This window comes from Octopus sinensis, linkage group LG1 (assembly GCF_006345805.1).
Source record: "Octopus sinensis linkage group LG1, ASM634580v1, whole genome shotgun sequence".
NCBI classification, from domain to species: domain Eukaryota; kingdom Metazoa; phylum Mollusca; class Cephalopoda; order Octopoda; family Octopodidae; genus Octopus; species Octopus sinensis.
This window is the reverse complement of record NC_042997.1, coordinates 213,249,842-213,266,373: the sequence shown is the minus strand read 5'-3', so window position 1 is coordinate 213,266,373 and position 16,532 is coordinate 213,249,842. Positions and strand designations below refer to the sequence as shown.

At 40.8% G+C, this 16,532-nt stretch overlaps 1 protein-coding gene across 1 annotated transcript in view; it reads left to right on the top strand.

The window, feature by feature from the left end:
* Positions 1-1,473: 1,473 nt before the first annotated feature.
* LOC115210614 (solute carrier family 52, riboflavin transporter, member 3-A) overlaps positions 1,474-16,532 on the top strand; it is a 29,602-nt gene continuing 14,543 nt past the window's right edge. The window contains exon 1 of the mRNA XM_029779218.2: positions 1,474-1,815. The gene's annotated coding sequence lies outside the window, so the exon portion shown is untranslated. The remainder of the gene's footprint in view (positions 1,816-16,532) is intronic.

Here is a 16,532-nt window from a genome sequence, read left to right as displayed (position 1 = left end):
GACATTTCCACCTACTTTTTGAGCAATTTTCTTGTAGCATGTCATCTTTGTTAGACCTACCTCGTTATTTTTTGTCTCTCTGCTACCTTTGCATAACTTTCTCTTCTTTCCAGTTCCTCACCCATCCTTCCAACCGCTCTAACAAGCTCTCCCTCCGACCAAGACAATTCCGACCCGCTGAGGTCGGAATAAAACTTATTTTTAGCCATAGCTGATTCTCCTATACTTGGAGAAACAGCACCACCATCAACAGCCGCTGCGAACAGCAAAAATCCAAACGATTCCCAAATACAACCTTGAACGCAAAAATTCAACTCCCCGCAAGATGGGGAAAGATTTAACGATTGTCGTGCAATTCTAGGACAATCTGTCTTTAACTCGGCCCAGCTCGGCATCATGGGAAGAAGGAGTTTTAAAAACTCGACGGGAAGAGATTGGTGTCGTTCCATAATGAGTGCGAGTTCAATTTCTGGGTCAGTCACATTGAATACAAAAATAGTGGGACTAAACTCTGTGAGAAAAAGTTAGGTTTATGACTCTTAATTTTCACTTACCATTGTCGTACGGGTCACTACCTGGCTCAATCACGAAAAAATAGTGATTGGGCAGGCGATTGAGCCCCCCCCCTGTACCCCCAACAACGTTTCTATTCTAGGAGGAGGAAGCACTCCGTCGGTTACGACGACGAGGGTTCCGGTTGATCCGATCAACAGAACAGCCTGCTCGTGAAATTAACGTGTAAGTGGCTGAGCACTCCACAGACACGTGTACCCTTAACGTAGTTCTCGGGGATATTCAGCGTGACACAGAGAGTGACAAGGCCGGCTCATTGAAATACAGATACAACAGAAACAGGAAGTAAGAGTGAGAGAAAGTTGTGGTGAAAGAGTACAGCAGGGATCACCACCATCCCCTGCCGGAGCCTCGTAGAACTTTAAGTGTTTTCGCTCAATAAACACTCACAACGCCCGGTCTGGGAATCGAAACCGCGATCCTACGACCGCGAGTCCGCTGCCCTAACCACTTGGCCATTGCGCCTCCACTACGTTTCTATTCACCCATCCATTAACACGTATGAAAATAAAGACTTAAATCTAACTTTTCTCATTTACTTAATTAATTCAATTTGTTAAAACTTATTCCTTCCCGTCGTGCAATCGTTCAATCTCTGTCGTCCATCTCTTCTGGCAACACTTAATTAGCCACGATATAATATATCACAGCTGGTTTACTGACTCTAATAGCACCGAAAACGGTGTCTTTAGCACCACAGCGAAATGTCACCACTTTTGATTCTCATTAAAACATTCCGTTGCCTTTGTTTAACTTTAGCTAGCGCGAGTGCGCGCACCGGGACCACTGTTCTTAAGTAGTACCTCATTGTCTTTACCTCCGCCACGGACGACAAAATTGTTGATAAACCGGTGCATCGAAAAGGCATAATTACAGGTACTTGTCTGCGCGAGTTAGAGCGACACTCCCTTTTCACCATTTATCTCAAGAACAGTGAATCTTTTGGATAATTCATTAGAAACTCGTAACCAAGAACAACATTGCACATAGACTACATGTTCTAAAATTATAGACACCGCCTACCCGGGCGATTATTCGGAGCGGTCGCATTTTCCTCTGACACCATTGTTTATCTCTGCAGGTCATTTGCCTTCGTTACACATTGATTGCGCACCTGCCTGGAGCTTCTTAGATTCGAAATGTTTTACTTACTGCCGAATATTCTGTCTAATTGCAATTTAAAAAATTGTTTTAATTTAACGATAGAAACGAACCATCACACGCGTATTTTTATATGAAGATGTGAGTATATGTTTTATGTCCAGTTTATATAATTGTTTTTGATATTGACGCCAGAGTAAAAGGTAAGAGTTGTTTCGTTCGATCTTGAGCACAGGTGTGAAAGACAGAGGCGACTTTCAGTGCGATATGAACTCATTACGTAAAGGGGAACAACACACACGCACACACAACATAATACAGGGCCAATATGAGGTGTTCTTATTGCATTTTTAACTTTGAGACAAAATATATTTGTTTTACAAATGTTCACGACCTTGCAAAGGTACTTGTAATAATTTACGGCAAAAACTATATCAGCTAAGCGAATGGCCATCCCTAAATGCATTAAAAGCATTGTAACATAATCTGAATATCTGTTTAAAAAAAAAACTATCGCTGTTCTCTTTGGGTATATCAAAGACTAATTTGGCTGGGGCAAAATGAGTAAGCCAGGATGATGTAAATTTACAGCTTCATTCCTTCAGGAATGAAAGATTCGTAGATACACATCAATATCCACCTCGAGACACCAGAAAGATTAAAAATAGAAAACAAGAAAATTTAAATATATCAAATGAAAGAGGGTCAGGGGAAAATGGCACGTGATATGAAATTAACAAAAGTCGACTAAATGATAAAAAAAACTCAACATAAATATTCTCTATAGCTTCTTTATGATTTGCCGGAGTGTCTCTATTGGCAATATATTTACATACTATGCAATTAAAGAGGAAAAATTGTAGAAATTATACATTACTCATTTTACCCCATTTTGGACACCATTTTTTAAAAAACTTATATAAAACTAGACATTAAGTGTAGGAAAAAAATTGACTTGGAATACCACAGAGAAACGAATATTGATTGTTTAGCATGAAAAATTATCCAGATGTTTTATTAGCAACCTCAATTGCAATTGGATCAAAGTTGAGGAAAAGTTTCTTGAAAAAGGAGGACTTGTCTCCTGACTATATTTCAGACTCTCTCAACAACTTGGCTGACCAATTTTTGCTCCTAAAGATGATTCAATATTTGTAAATGTAATGATTTCAAACAGGTAGGGAGAAAATAACAGGAAATCAGAAATTACTAATTTTGCCCCACCTCCTATGTATATTCATTACAGTCATTAGACTGTGGCCATACTGGGGTACCACCTTGAAGAATATGAATGAATCAACCCCAGTACTTATTCTAGTAGTTTCTTAAGTTACAGGGATCAAGGTGCCATGCAGTGGAGCTGAACCCAGAACTATGTGGTTGGGGTGCAAACTTCTTACCAAAAGCCATGCTTATATAATTTTAGTATCGAACTGTATGGCCATGTACATGTTATCATCTGCTTAATTTTTGCATGTTTTTGGTTCATTTTTAAAGGCAGTATTCTGGTTTAAGGGCCCCATATAACCCCTCTTAGCTTCTTTCACTTTTTGGAATTTTCAGAAAAGTTTTGCAAATTTGAGTTCTGCTCATGGGAATTCATATGAAAAAGTTTTTATTTTTAATTTTAAACCCCTCCCCACCATAAATCCTAGAAGTTCCACTCTTTTCCAAATTTTTTTATTTTAAATCAAGTGTTTAATAAACGGACAGTCCAAATTTTAGCTTAAATCCCAGCAATGAATCACTCCTGGGTTCATCATTATTCCGTTAAACGCGTTTATGAGGAGAAAACTATTGGTTTCAAATTTTGGGAAAGGAGTTAAATTGGATACATTGACCTCTGTCCTTATCTGGTACTTACGTTATTGACCTTGAAAGGATGAAAGGCAAAGTTGACCTTGGCTGAATTTGAACTCAGAACATAAAGACAGACGAAATGCTACTAACATTTTGCCTGGCATGCTAACGATTCTGCCAGCTTAACCCCTTCATTGGAAATGAAATGTTGACCAGCTAAATAACTATGGCATATCAACTGGAGAGCCAAGTACCTGGCAGGTCAGGGATTCTGCCAGTTTGCTACCTGTGGAGAGAAAAATATTGAAAAACAGCAATATATGTCTGAGTGACAAAGAAATGAGGAAGGCATAAGGTGGTTGTGAGACGAACTAAAAATAACAGGTAAATCACCCTTAAATTGCACGATTTTTTTGCATAATCGTATGAATTTGTGTAGAACACAAATTTGTAAAGATTTTCTGAAAAAAAAAAAAATAAATAAAATCGACCCCGGGACTTATTCTTTGAAGCCCAGTACTTATTCTATCGGTCTCTTTTGCCGAACCGCTAAGTGACGGGGACGTAAACACACCAGCATCGGTTGTCAAGCAATGCTAGGAGGGCAAACACAGACACACAAACATATACACACACACTTATATATATATACATATATACGACAGGCTTCTATCAGTTTCCGTCTACCAAATCCACTCACAAGGCATTGGTCGGCCCGGGGCTATAGCAGAAGACACTTGCCCAAGATGCCACACAGTGGGACTTAACCCGGAACCATGTGGTTGGTTAGCAAGCTACTTACCACACAGCCACTCCTGCACCTATTTAGTTGAGTTTCATTAATTTTATGTGCCATTTCTCCCTGATCCTCTCATATTTGACTGAGATGGTTAAATTTTTTCACCATCCGTTCGTGTCCGTTGCCAGCCTCGCCTGGCCCCGTGCCGTTGGCACGTAAAAGCACCATCCGCTCGTGTCCGTTGCCAGCCTCGCCTGGCCCCCGTGCCGGTAGCACGTAAAAGCACCATCCGTTCGTGTCTGTTGCCAGCCTCGCCTGGCCCCCGTGCCGGTGGCACGTAAGAACACCATCCGTTCGTGGCCGTTTGCCAGCTCTGTCTGGCACCTGTGCAGATGGCACGTAAAAAGCACCCACTACACTCACGGAGTGGTTGGTGTTAGGAAGGGCATCCAGCCGTAGAAACACTGCCAGATCTGACTGGGCCTGATGAAGCCTTCCGGCTTCACAGACCCCAGTTAAACCGTCCAACCCATGCTAGCATGGAAAACGGACGCTAAATGATGATAATGATGATGATGTCAAGGGATGGATATTGATATGCATGCTTCAGTTCTGGAGATCTGAAGCTACAAGTTGACCTTATCTTGGTTTACTCATTTTGCCCCAACCAAATTTGTCTTTTATTTACTCAAAGAGAATGGTGAGAATTTTCTGAAGTAGCGATCAGGTCATGTTATAATGCTTTTAATGCATTTAGAGAAGGTACTTTTCTGAGCTGATTTAGTTTTTGTAAGGTAGAGAAGAACATTTGTAAAAAAATATATTGTGTCTCAAAGTCAAAAATGCAGTAAAACCTCCTCACTGTGCCCCGGCCCTCTATATATTTATGACAGGTTTTAGTTCAGTGTTTAAGGTGCTGCATTATGAGATTGAACTATGCCCGTTAGCTTTATTTACTTGACAAAATGAGAACAAAGGCTTTTGCAGTGGATATCAAATCAAATGTACAAACGTTATCAAATCTACGAAGCAAGTCCGGTTTTGTTGTACTTTTATAATTACCTTTTTGTGTTACTTAGTAACGTTATTTAACATGCTGAAGATTAATGGTGTTATGAGATATAAAAATAACATGTAAAATTAATATATATGCTTCGTATCTGATTCAAGTTTATCTTAAAATTAGTCTTTCAAATTGGCATTGTGACTCACTCAACCTAAATTAAAATTTCCCCGTCATCTTATCATAAAAGCTTGTAATAAAGTGTTTCAGAAAATTAACACAAGTTTCCTCATAACTTTCAGAAAAATGGGTATTATCAAATGAAATTTTCTAAAAATACATTTCAGAGTGTGTAAATTAACAATATCAGAATTTTATGTAAAAAGGAAAATGGTGAACATGCACACCTACATACTGACACACATCCAATATTTTGTTGAAATTTCAAGTTTCGTTTTGTAGTAGATATGTGGTGCATGTCTGCATGTGCATGCGAGCCCACCAGTTTGTTTTCATATTCTGATATGATCTCCACACACTGAAAGGTATTTATAGAAAATTGCATTAAAATATATTCATTTTTCTGAAAGTTATAAAGAAACAAAACCAACTTGTGTTAATTTTTTGAAATTCCATTCTTTCACCAATGAAAACTTTTTTTCACAGCAAATTTCTATATAATAAGAATCTACCACCATCTGAAGTGTATTTGTAGAAAATTTCATTAAAAAAATATCCATTTTCCAGGAAGTTATCAAGCAACAAAGTCGGTGTGTACACATGCATAGGTATGCCATAAGTGTTAACATATTTTTATTTACAAAATTCTTTTTAGGCCCATCTTGGAATGGACACACTATGCCTAGAAGTGAAAGAATTCACAATAGAATAGAATGAACGTAACCTGTAAAACAAGAAGTGGGATCTCATAATACTGTTGGAAAAAAAGCACTTCGTTCATCACCTGTATGATGGAATGCTAAATAGCAACCAAACAGTAATTAAGATTCCTCCCCACCCATTACATAAAGGTGCAATCAACCAAGCACTAGTTTAAGGTAGTACATAACTAAAATAGGCCTTCCTAACACGTCTGAATATGATCTCTCTCAGAAAGATCTGACATGCAGAGTTTTGTTGTTTACTTCTGATTGAACAAAGCCAAGATCACAGGCTTTTCAACCATGGCCACCTCACCTTGTTTCCAAGAATAATGGATCTAAAACTTCATTATTCAATGTGTTCATTTTTTAGTATATTTAGGTGTGATTTATATTAAATTTGGTTGCTATTTTTAGCAAGTTGAGCATCCACATAAAGCAGTGTTTTGTAACTTGGGGTAATTGCATCACCAGGAAATGCTAACATTAATTTCAGCAGGAATTGCAATTAAACTTCAACCAATTTAAGGAGGGAAGCTGTCTGATTCAACGGGTCATCAAAAAGGGATTAGCAAAAAATTAGGAAACATTGGTACAGAAGCTTCTTCTTTGGTACCCACCAAAAATAGGGGCTTGAAGGCTAGTGCATTCTTAGAAGCAAATGGAATCACAATAGAAAAAAAGCAAGCCATTGTCCTTGAAGTGTTTGGAATACTTCATCTTTTCTTGAAAACAAATTAGGAATTATTAGCATTTGTAAATTTACTGTTGTTTTTTAAGATATGTTTAATAATAATAATAATAATAATGAAATTATTGTATACAGTGCTCAGGTGCACCACAACTTGTCAGAAAGTGCATATAAAGTACATGCAGTAATGTAGAAATGTCTGGAAAGTGAACATGCTTGTGTGTGTATGGAGGGGAGAAAATCAAGTGTAGTGTTGGCGAATCTCAGGAAGCATGGAAGTCTTGAAGGATGCAGTGCTCCGACAACTAACAACCGATGCCGGCAACCGATGCTTCAGCAACTCTCAACGTGAAAAAATGTTTCCTGAAGTCATGGGAGCTGTGCTGTTTTCTTACTTTGTAAATATGTCCACGGGTGTTAGATGGGTGGAGTTTGAAGAGGTGCTCAGAGTTATTGTTTGTGCGATGGTTGATAATTTTATGGGTGTCTGCCAAGTCAGCTGCCAGACGTCAGAGTTTCAATGTGTCCATGCCCAGGGAAGTAAGGCGTTCAGGATATGGCAAATGCCTGATGGAGGGTATTCTTTTGGTTGCACGTCGCTGAACAGCTTCCAGACGATTGATGTCCTGGGCAAGATAGGGGTTCCGGACCGGTGATGCAAATTCCAGGTGAGGTCTTACCATAGCTATATAAAGCCGCAGATAGATAGCCGGTGAGTGATGCCAAGACACCCTCAGCCTTCTTGACAATTTTAGCGATGTGTTTTGTCCAACGCAAATCACTGTCGACAATAACACCCAGGTCACATTCACTTGAAGACTTTTTGAGACTAGTGTTGTGGAGGGAGTAGGTGGACGCTGGGTTTCTCCTCCCAAAATGCATGGTGGTACATTTGTCCACAGCCAGCTTGAGTTGCCAGTCCATGATCCACTGCTGCATTGTGTCCAGGTCTGCTTGCAATAGAGATCCATAGTGTACAGGATTTGACCTCTTTATTTCGAGGTACAGCTTGATGTCATCTGCATATTTCAGCACTGTGGCATTCTTTAAGTTGGCATCTATGTCATTAACATATGCAACAAATAAAAGGGGGCCAAGAACAGATCCCTGTGGCACACCAGATGTCATCTCATAGGGCGAAGAGTGCTGTCCTAGAACTGTGACAACCTCTTTTCGGCCAAAAATGAAGGACTTTAATCAGTTATAGAGTTCGTCTCTTACACCCAACGCAGAGAGCTTCACCATAAGTCTTTTGTGTGGCACAAAGTTAAAAGCCTTAGCAAAGTCCAGGTAAACAACATCCACCCAGGATCCGCGATCAGTGATTTGGGTAACGTTCTCAAGAAACTCGATGAGTTGATTACAGCAGCTGGAGTTAGGAATAAATCCGAATTGTGACGGCTGGATGAGGCTGTGAGACTTCCAGAAGTTCCAGAGGGTTTCTCTGATACAGGATTCCATCAGTTTGGCGATGCAGCTGGTAAGACTGACGGGGCGATAGTTTAACTCCACTTGATCAGAAAACCTGTAATTAAAGATACCCCAGCAGTGAACAACCCATATTTATAGGACTATGTTAAATCATGTTCTTCCTACTTACTTTTAAGATGTGGAGAATGTGATCTGTGGGAGATGTGGCTATTATTTCTATCTGGTAGATCCACTTCTTCCTCATTGACTCATGTGACCAGATATAAAATGTAGGAAATTGAACGATGATTATTCTTATGTGTAATATTTTGGAGGATAAGAGATTTACAATTAAAAAAATCAAACTCTCTTCAAATGTTGAAAAGTGCGAAGGGTATTAAAAAGTACTACAGAGTGGTGGTGGTGGTGGTAGTGGCTGATAGACAGTAGGATAGAGTACATTTTTGAGAGTGTATTTGTTGTAGTTGTTGGTAAATGTTAATTAACACTTTAGTCGTATTATTTTGTGCTGTTTTTATGTAGTTAATTTCTGGATTGTTGAATTGAAATTTGGTTATGAGTAGAATTACTCTATAATTTACGAATGTTGTTAGAAGATGAGGGTTTGTGGCCATTTTGTTGTCCCTTACAAACACTCAAGTTCCCTCTATCTATGAATATAAAATCTACTTATCAGATAAATAGCAGATAATACTCAACAAAGTTATTATCTGCTGTTATAAGGATTTCTGAAGAATTAAGAAACCATTATTCTGGGTGGGAGAATGAGACACACCAGCATATTTCAAAAGATTGAAATAAATACTTAGAGAGAGAGAGAAATTGCAAATTGAAGTTGAGAGCTCTGGGACATATTGTTTGAGGGTAATTGGAGGGCCAGTTATATTATTGATTTAAATTGGCCAAAGCTTCTTTAGTACTTGGTACGTGTGTACACATTAATGAGCCCAGTGAAGAGAAAGAGTTTCTGGAGAAGTTTTACTTGTGTGTGCTGAGTTAGATGCAAAAGGAGGCAGCAAATGTGCAGGCTTTCTTCACTGGAGTCCTGCTTGTGGTTTCACGTTAATTAGGGAGGAGATAGTCCGAAGTTGGTAGAGATTCTTTAGACAAGGAAGTCAAGGATCAGTTGCATTTTGTGAAGCAGAATGTGCAAGCTCTCCATTATATGAAGGCATCTTTAGTGTTTTGAATGAAAATGTTATGGAAGTTGGGGTGGTGGATATAAAGGTTTTCATTTTGTAGAGGTGGGTGATATGTTTTTTATTCCCAAGTAATGTGGGCCATTGTGTTAGCTTGTGCTGTTGCAGAGCAGATACAATTGAGTTATTCGGGGAATTTCATTTTGTTTTTTGTTTTGTATAGAATGTGTTTGAACATGCCTCAGAGGATTATTTCTGCCACTTCCTCAACTACTTCTGATGAGGTTGAGTTGAACTGCATGTTTTGTCATACATAGCAGAAACTATGGATCGTCAGCTACTAAAGTCAGAGAACAAGGAGTTATGTCTGAGTTAAAAACTACTTCAATTTCAGTATGCAAACCAGCAAGAAGTCTCACTGGAGCTATGATTGCTAATGAAGATTAGTATTCAGTTACCCAAATACCTGCTTTATAATCAATGGGAAGAAATGTACGTTGATGGAGACAAAAAGTACAACCGATTCCAAAGTAAAGGAATAATTTTGAGATACTGGAATCCTACTGTTTTCTTGTAAATGGAGAGAAGTTCCTTGCATTTGATTCTAGCATCTATGATGAGAACAGAATACTAATATTTGGATGGAAGATGTCTTAAAAGATATGAATTTTCCTCACTGGGCAGCTGATGGTACTTTTAAAATCAGCCCATCAATATATTATCAGCTGTATTGTATCCATTTAGCATTCCCAGAGTTTTTGCCCTTCTTCCAAGTAAGACAAAGGAACACATGTTTGTCTATTCACATATTTGATGCAACTTAATGCAAAATCTTTGTTGACAGACTTTGAAATACACATACATCTCTCCCTTACATTTCCGCTTCATGCACTATGTTACCTCCCACAAAGCGGCGAGCTGGCAGAAACGTTAGCACGCCGGGCGAAATGCGTAGTCGTATTTCGTCTGTCGTTACTTTCCGAGTTCAAATTCCGCCGAGGTCGACTTTGCCTTTCATCCTTTCGGGGTCGATAAATTAAGTACCAGTTACGTACTGGGGTCGATATAATCGACTTAATCCCTTCGTCTGTCCTTGTTTGTCCCTTCTGTGTTTAGCCCCTTGTGGGTAGTAAATAAATATATGTTACCTCCCACTCCCCAATCCTGTTCTCTTGGCCCCGTCTCACTCTACCATTGCTCTCTGCTACTTCCCAACTTGTGTTCCACCCACACACCCTACCCCAACAAACCAGTCTACATCTCTACATCTCACATTCACATTTCCTCCTTCATACAGTATGCCTACCTCTCACTCCCCAATCCTGTTTCTCTGTATCATCTGGTAGCCCCCCCCCACTCTATATATACTCAGGTTTTTGCCACTCATTTCCCCTCCTGCACTCTCTAATCACGCTTCTTTGGCAATATCCTGCTACATATGACATTTGAACCTCAGGGGTATGCCTTTGCACTGATGTCATTTATATCCCACTTCCTTTACTCAACCATCCTATTCATATTCTGGTCCCCGTCCCTTGCGAGTATTCCTGGCACTTTGCCACCATCTCTACACTGCTGTCTCCTGCTCTCCCTCTCCTCCTGCACTTCCCTCAAGTTGGGTAACCATGCATCTCCTTTGTGGAGATTTTGTCTTCATTCCTGATCTCTCCCTCCGGCTGAGTAACCTTATACTTCCTCCACAGCAAGACACCTGTTTCTGCCGCATAACTTCCCTCATCTGACACAAGATCCCCTCCTCCACTGCCTACTCCCCTCTCAAATTTTTTTTCATCTTGCAAGTACTTGGTGACCCTGTCAGTGCAGGTGGCACTTAAAAAGCACCCAGTCCACACTGTAAAGTGGTTGGTAAAACTTGTAAAAAACTGACCTTACCTGTGCTTGTGCTGTGTAAAAAGCACTCAGTCCATTCTGCTGAGTGGTTGGTTTAGGAAGGGCATCCAGCTGTAAAGATCCTGCCAGTACAGACACAGAAGTCTGGTACAGGCTTCTGCTTGGCTGGCTCCATCTATGCCAGCATGGAAGTCAGACATTAAACGATGATGATGATATATATATATAATATGTAAATATGAGGGGGTACCCAAAAGAAACTGGAATTTTGCAATATTATTTTATTCACTTAGTTTTACATGTTCTCACTTTTATCATCATCAAAGTATTCTTTATTTGAAGCAATGCATTGGTCCAGACGTGTTTTCCACTGTTTGAAGCAGTGCTGGAGCTCTGCCAGTTGGCAGACTGATGTCTGAGGGTTGCATCAAGTGGCTTCTACCACTAGAAGCCTGAACTACAATGGGCTTGTCCCATAGAAAACATTTCCAGTTACTTTTGGGTACCCCCTCCTACATATAATATGTAGCTGAAAAAGAGGTCATTTCTACTCTTCTCCTCTGGAAGCCATCTACTCACAATACCAGAGGGCGCACACTCTCCTACGCTGATGTAATCTCCAGGGATACAGGCATCCAGCAACAGGACCTCCGTAATGCCATGATGGACCGTGAAGTCTGGCGTAGCATGGTAAATTCCATTGTCTCGACCACGATCGAACAATGATGATGATGATGATGATGACATATAATATATAAGTGTCTGTATGTATACAAGGGGGTATCAAAAAGTTCCCAGACTAGTAATGTTTAATAAAAATAACTTATTTACCTAAGTTTTAACATCATCTCCTTTGAAATAGTCACCTGTACAACAGTACACTGGTTCCAGCATTCCAGCAACTTTTGGAATCTGGCCTGGAAGAAGTTTTCCAGAATTGAGTTGAAAACCTTCTGCAATTCACTCTTGACCTTTGAACTGTATTTTCATTTTGAGGCAGAGATAGAAGTCTGCGGGTGCTAAATCTGGCGAATAAGATGGGTGCGAAGAGGTTGGTGATGGTACATTGTTGTTGTGAAGAATCCAGTTTTTCACACGTCACATAACTGGTCACTTTTGGCAAATGTCTCCCTCAAATGCTTAGAAGCATTGTTGCCTGTTCTCCAACAATCTTCATGTGTAAGCTGATGAATTTCCCCCACATTTTCAATGGTCATGCTTTTGGCAGGTCTGCTGGATTGCTTGTTGTCATCTGAAGATGTTCTTCAGCCTTTGAAGTGCCTGTGCCACTCACAACATTGCATACAACCCATTGCCTCATCACTGTAAGCTGCCAAAGAAATGCTCAATGTCTTTGTAGCAGACTTCCTAAGTTTAAAGCAAAATTTCACGTTGACTCTTTGTTCCAACTTCCTGACCATGGCAAAAATTGCACACTACAGCACACACACATGATCACAAATTTCACAACTTATAAAGTATATCTATATAGGGAAATATATACACAGACAAAAACTAAATATATTTCGACTATAAACACATGTACGTTTGTGTTTATCGTCTAAATAAATTTAGTTTTTGTCTCTACTTATATCCCTTTATATGTATCTGTTTGTATGTGTGAGTGTGTGTGTATATAAATATATATATATATCATCATCATCATCATCATGCGTCCGCTTTCCATGCTAGCATGGGCTGGACGGTTCAACTGGGATCTGTGAAGCCAGAAGGCTGCATCAGGCCCAGTCTGATCTGGCAGTGTTTCTACGGCTGGATGCCCTTCCTAACGCCAACCACTCTGTGAGTGTAGTGGGTGCTTTTTACGTGCCACCCGCACAGGTGCCAGACGGAGCTGGAAAATGGCCACGGATGGATGATGCTTTTTACGTGCCACCGGCACAGGGCCAGGCGAGGCTGCCAACGGCCACGAATGGGTGGTGCTTTTTACATGCCACCGGCATGAGGCCCGTCGGGGCGGCGCTGGCAACGGTCACGAACGGATGGTGGTGCCAGACGAGTCTGGCAAACGGCCACGAACGGATGGTGTTTTTTTTACGTGCCACCAGCACGGGGGCCAGGCGAGGCTGGAAACGGCCACGAACGGATGGTGATTTTTATGTGCCACCGGCATGAGGCCAGTCTGGGCGGCGCTGGCAACGGCCACATTCGGATGGTTCTCTTACGTGCCACCGGCACTGGTAACTCAGCTGCAATTTCCATTGATCGATTTCGATTCTATGTATGTATAAAGTAAATTTCCAAACATGGTTAAGAGAGATATATAATCCTAGTGGGTATCATGCTTACTCTTATCCGTTAACGATGCTGGCTAACCTCAGTGAATGTACATGAACTCCAGTTAGTTGAATTTACTATACTTGCTAAATCCTCACTTTGGTGAATCCAAATAACTTTATAAAGACTGCATTGTGTCGGTAGAGAAGAAATGATAAACTAATAAATATCAGGAGAACAAAGATTTACATCTCCAGGCTTTATTATACAGTTAATTACAGTTTTGTAAGTAACTACATGTGTTTTGGATGCAAGCCAATGCACACTGCAGAATATGCATTTCGGTGTTAATTACTAATGTTGTTTCATCAGGATAAAATTTAACTGTATTTCAGATAGCATCTGAACAGAGTATTAGCCCAACCAGAATTATTCATGTACATGGTGTGAGTGTTACTAAAAACAGCCCCATATTTTGGACTTTCGACCTGCCTGGTGAGGAATAAAGTCACTTGCTGTCTGAAATTAGGTCAATACTCGCTAATGTGTTTATGTTTCTATACCTATACTATCTTACCATTCCTTCAGTGGTCTTGCTAGCACCAATATAGTAGTATACCTATCCATTTGAAATTACCTTACACCTGTACACTGTTTCTTTAATTTTACACTTAAATTGTAATGGGCATAATTTATTTGTTACACAATCACATTTCTTATATCTAACTCTACTTTCTTTATCTACCTGATTATTTATATTGCTGTTTGTTCCTTTTATTTTCTAATTTATATACTCCATTTTGATTTTTAAAATTTTGAGTATCACGTTCTATTATAGTGTTTGAGTTAGTACTCACTATATCTCTATTACTAATTTCTCTGTATTTACTGTTCTCTCTGTCTAGTCCCTCATTGAGAGCTGCATGACATAGAAGGCAATCAGCTCTATAATGTCCTGACAATGGATGGAAGCCAAAAGAATCCACAGTGAATCTGTAGCAGCATTTGTGAGGTTCACAGATCTGAAGGCCCAGTGCCAGGGAAACACCTATGCACAAACAGTCACTATCCCTCTGAGTGACAGTCAAGGGTTATGGCGCTGCATTGAGCCAGGCAGGTTGAGCGGAAACATGCCAGACTGTGCTGGTTAAGATGGTGCATTATCCCAACTGAGATCACACGGTGCTGAATGGTATCCCATTTTTTTCTTTGGTGGTGGGGGACTTGTCCACAAAAGGGAGAGGTAGATGGACATCTACAGAGTGGAGGCCAAGTTGGCTCCATATCAAGTAGGCCACCTCACAATCCCTGATCACTATAAGTTTGGTTGCATTGTGGAGAACCCTGTTGATGAGGACATGGCCAGAGGTGACTAATGAGAGAAATGTTGGCAAGCCCTGTGAGACCAGAGACTGGAGGCTGCCATATCTGATGGGTAAGGTGGTCTGTTACCACCCAGTGTTGTCAAATCAGACAGTGCGTATCTTCTCAGTGGCCCATTGGATACAGGCATTAAGATCTGTGAGGAATGATGTGTGACTAGCAAGGGGCACTACAGAAGATATATAGAAGCTCCAGCATGGCAGAACAGTTTAAGAGGAAGAATGCCGGATGGGCGTTGATCCAGTTCAGTCTGTTGGTCAGGGTTTTGAACTGGTGAAGACTGGAACCGAAGGTGAAGTGAATGGTAGGCAGGAGGATTGATGAACCAAGGATAAGGATATCCTCTCTTGCGGTCACCTGCACTTGGTGGAGCAATGATTGTACATGTGAGGTGGAGGCTGAGAAGCCCTCTGCATTGTAATTGATGTTCATGGCCTCTGACTTGGACGAGTTATTCTTGCCAGAGTGGGAACCCCTGATCAGAGATCATGGCAGACACTCTCTGCAGGTTCACCTATCATCACGCCATCCAGGTACTCTGAGAGTAAAGAGGAGGCATGATGGATCACCCTGTTGGACACCAGTCATAGATGGTATTATAAGCAATGAGGAGCATGCTCAGGGACCCATATAACAGGTAAGCCAATGGGTAGTCAGATGGGGTACTGTGGGTGCAGACCTTGAGAATGTGGTCATGGTGCAGACAATTGAAAGCGTTTTTCATGTCAGCCTTAACACTGAGGGGCCTGGGATCACTCAGTGCTGACTTGGGAGCATAGTCATTGAAGAATTGTCTGGCAGCATAGGTAACCCCTAGCTGCATTGGGCTGAGTTCCTTGCCTTTTTCAGATGTGACAGACCTGCAGATAACCTTGGCCATGAGCCTGTAGGAGATATTACCCCACAGCAATGGGGCATATGCCACAGTCCTTCTTCCCAAGAGTGATTAAGCAGGCCAAAAAGAAGAGATGTTGGGAATAAGAGTCCAGGGCACCATGAATGAACTTGTTGGTGAGAGTTGTAATTGCACTCAGCAGGTGGTACCTGGCTTCAGCAGTAAGAGGATATAGTAAGTCTTTGAGGTTAGGGTTAGGTTAGAGACCATTGACACCTTCACTGCTGACAGGGAAATACTTCAGAACAGAGAGGATATCTGTTTTGGAAGCCATGTATAGCAGGTGGGGATATTGGTCTGAGGTCTGCTGGTGATTCAGCTTGTCTGAGTTGGAGGGTGGCCAAGACCCCCTCGGTAGGGTAGAAGATGATGTCATTAGGGGCGATTACCCTGACAGTCAGTGAGACCCTTGATAAGTTTAGCAACATTGTCAAGCAACAATCATAGCTGATGTTGAATATATTAGGAAATTACTTCAGGTATTGGGATACAAAGACACAATAAAGAAATAATGCAGGTAGTTTCTTACGATAAAGAAGGGAGACTTGGCTGAAATGTCCATCAGCAGAGGAAGAACAGTTAATGGCTTTTTAAGAGACTAAAGATAGCCATGGATTTTTTGTTAGTGGGAGCAATAGCAGCAGCACTAGAGTCATGAGTGGTGGTTTTGGTAGTGTAGTAATAGTGGTAGCTGTGCTGAGCAGTGGTGAAGGTTTGTACTTGCCTCAGCAGTCCCAATAATGATAATAATAAAAGCATTGTTAGTGGCCGTGGGGTGCCACCAGGACTTGCTGCTAGTACTCCCAC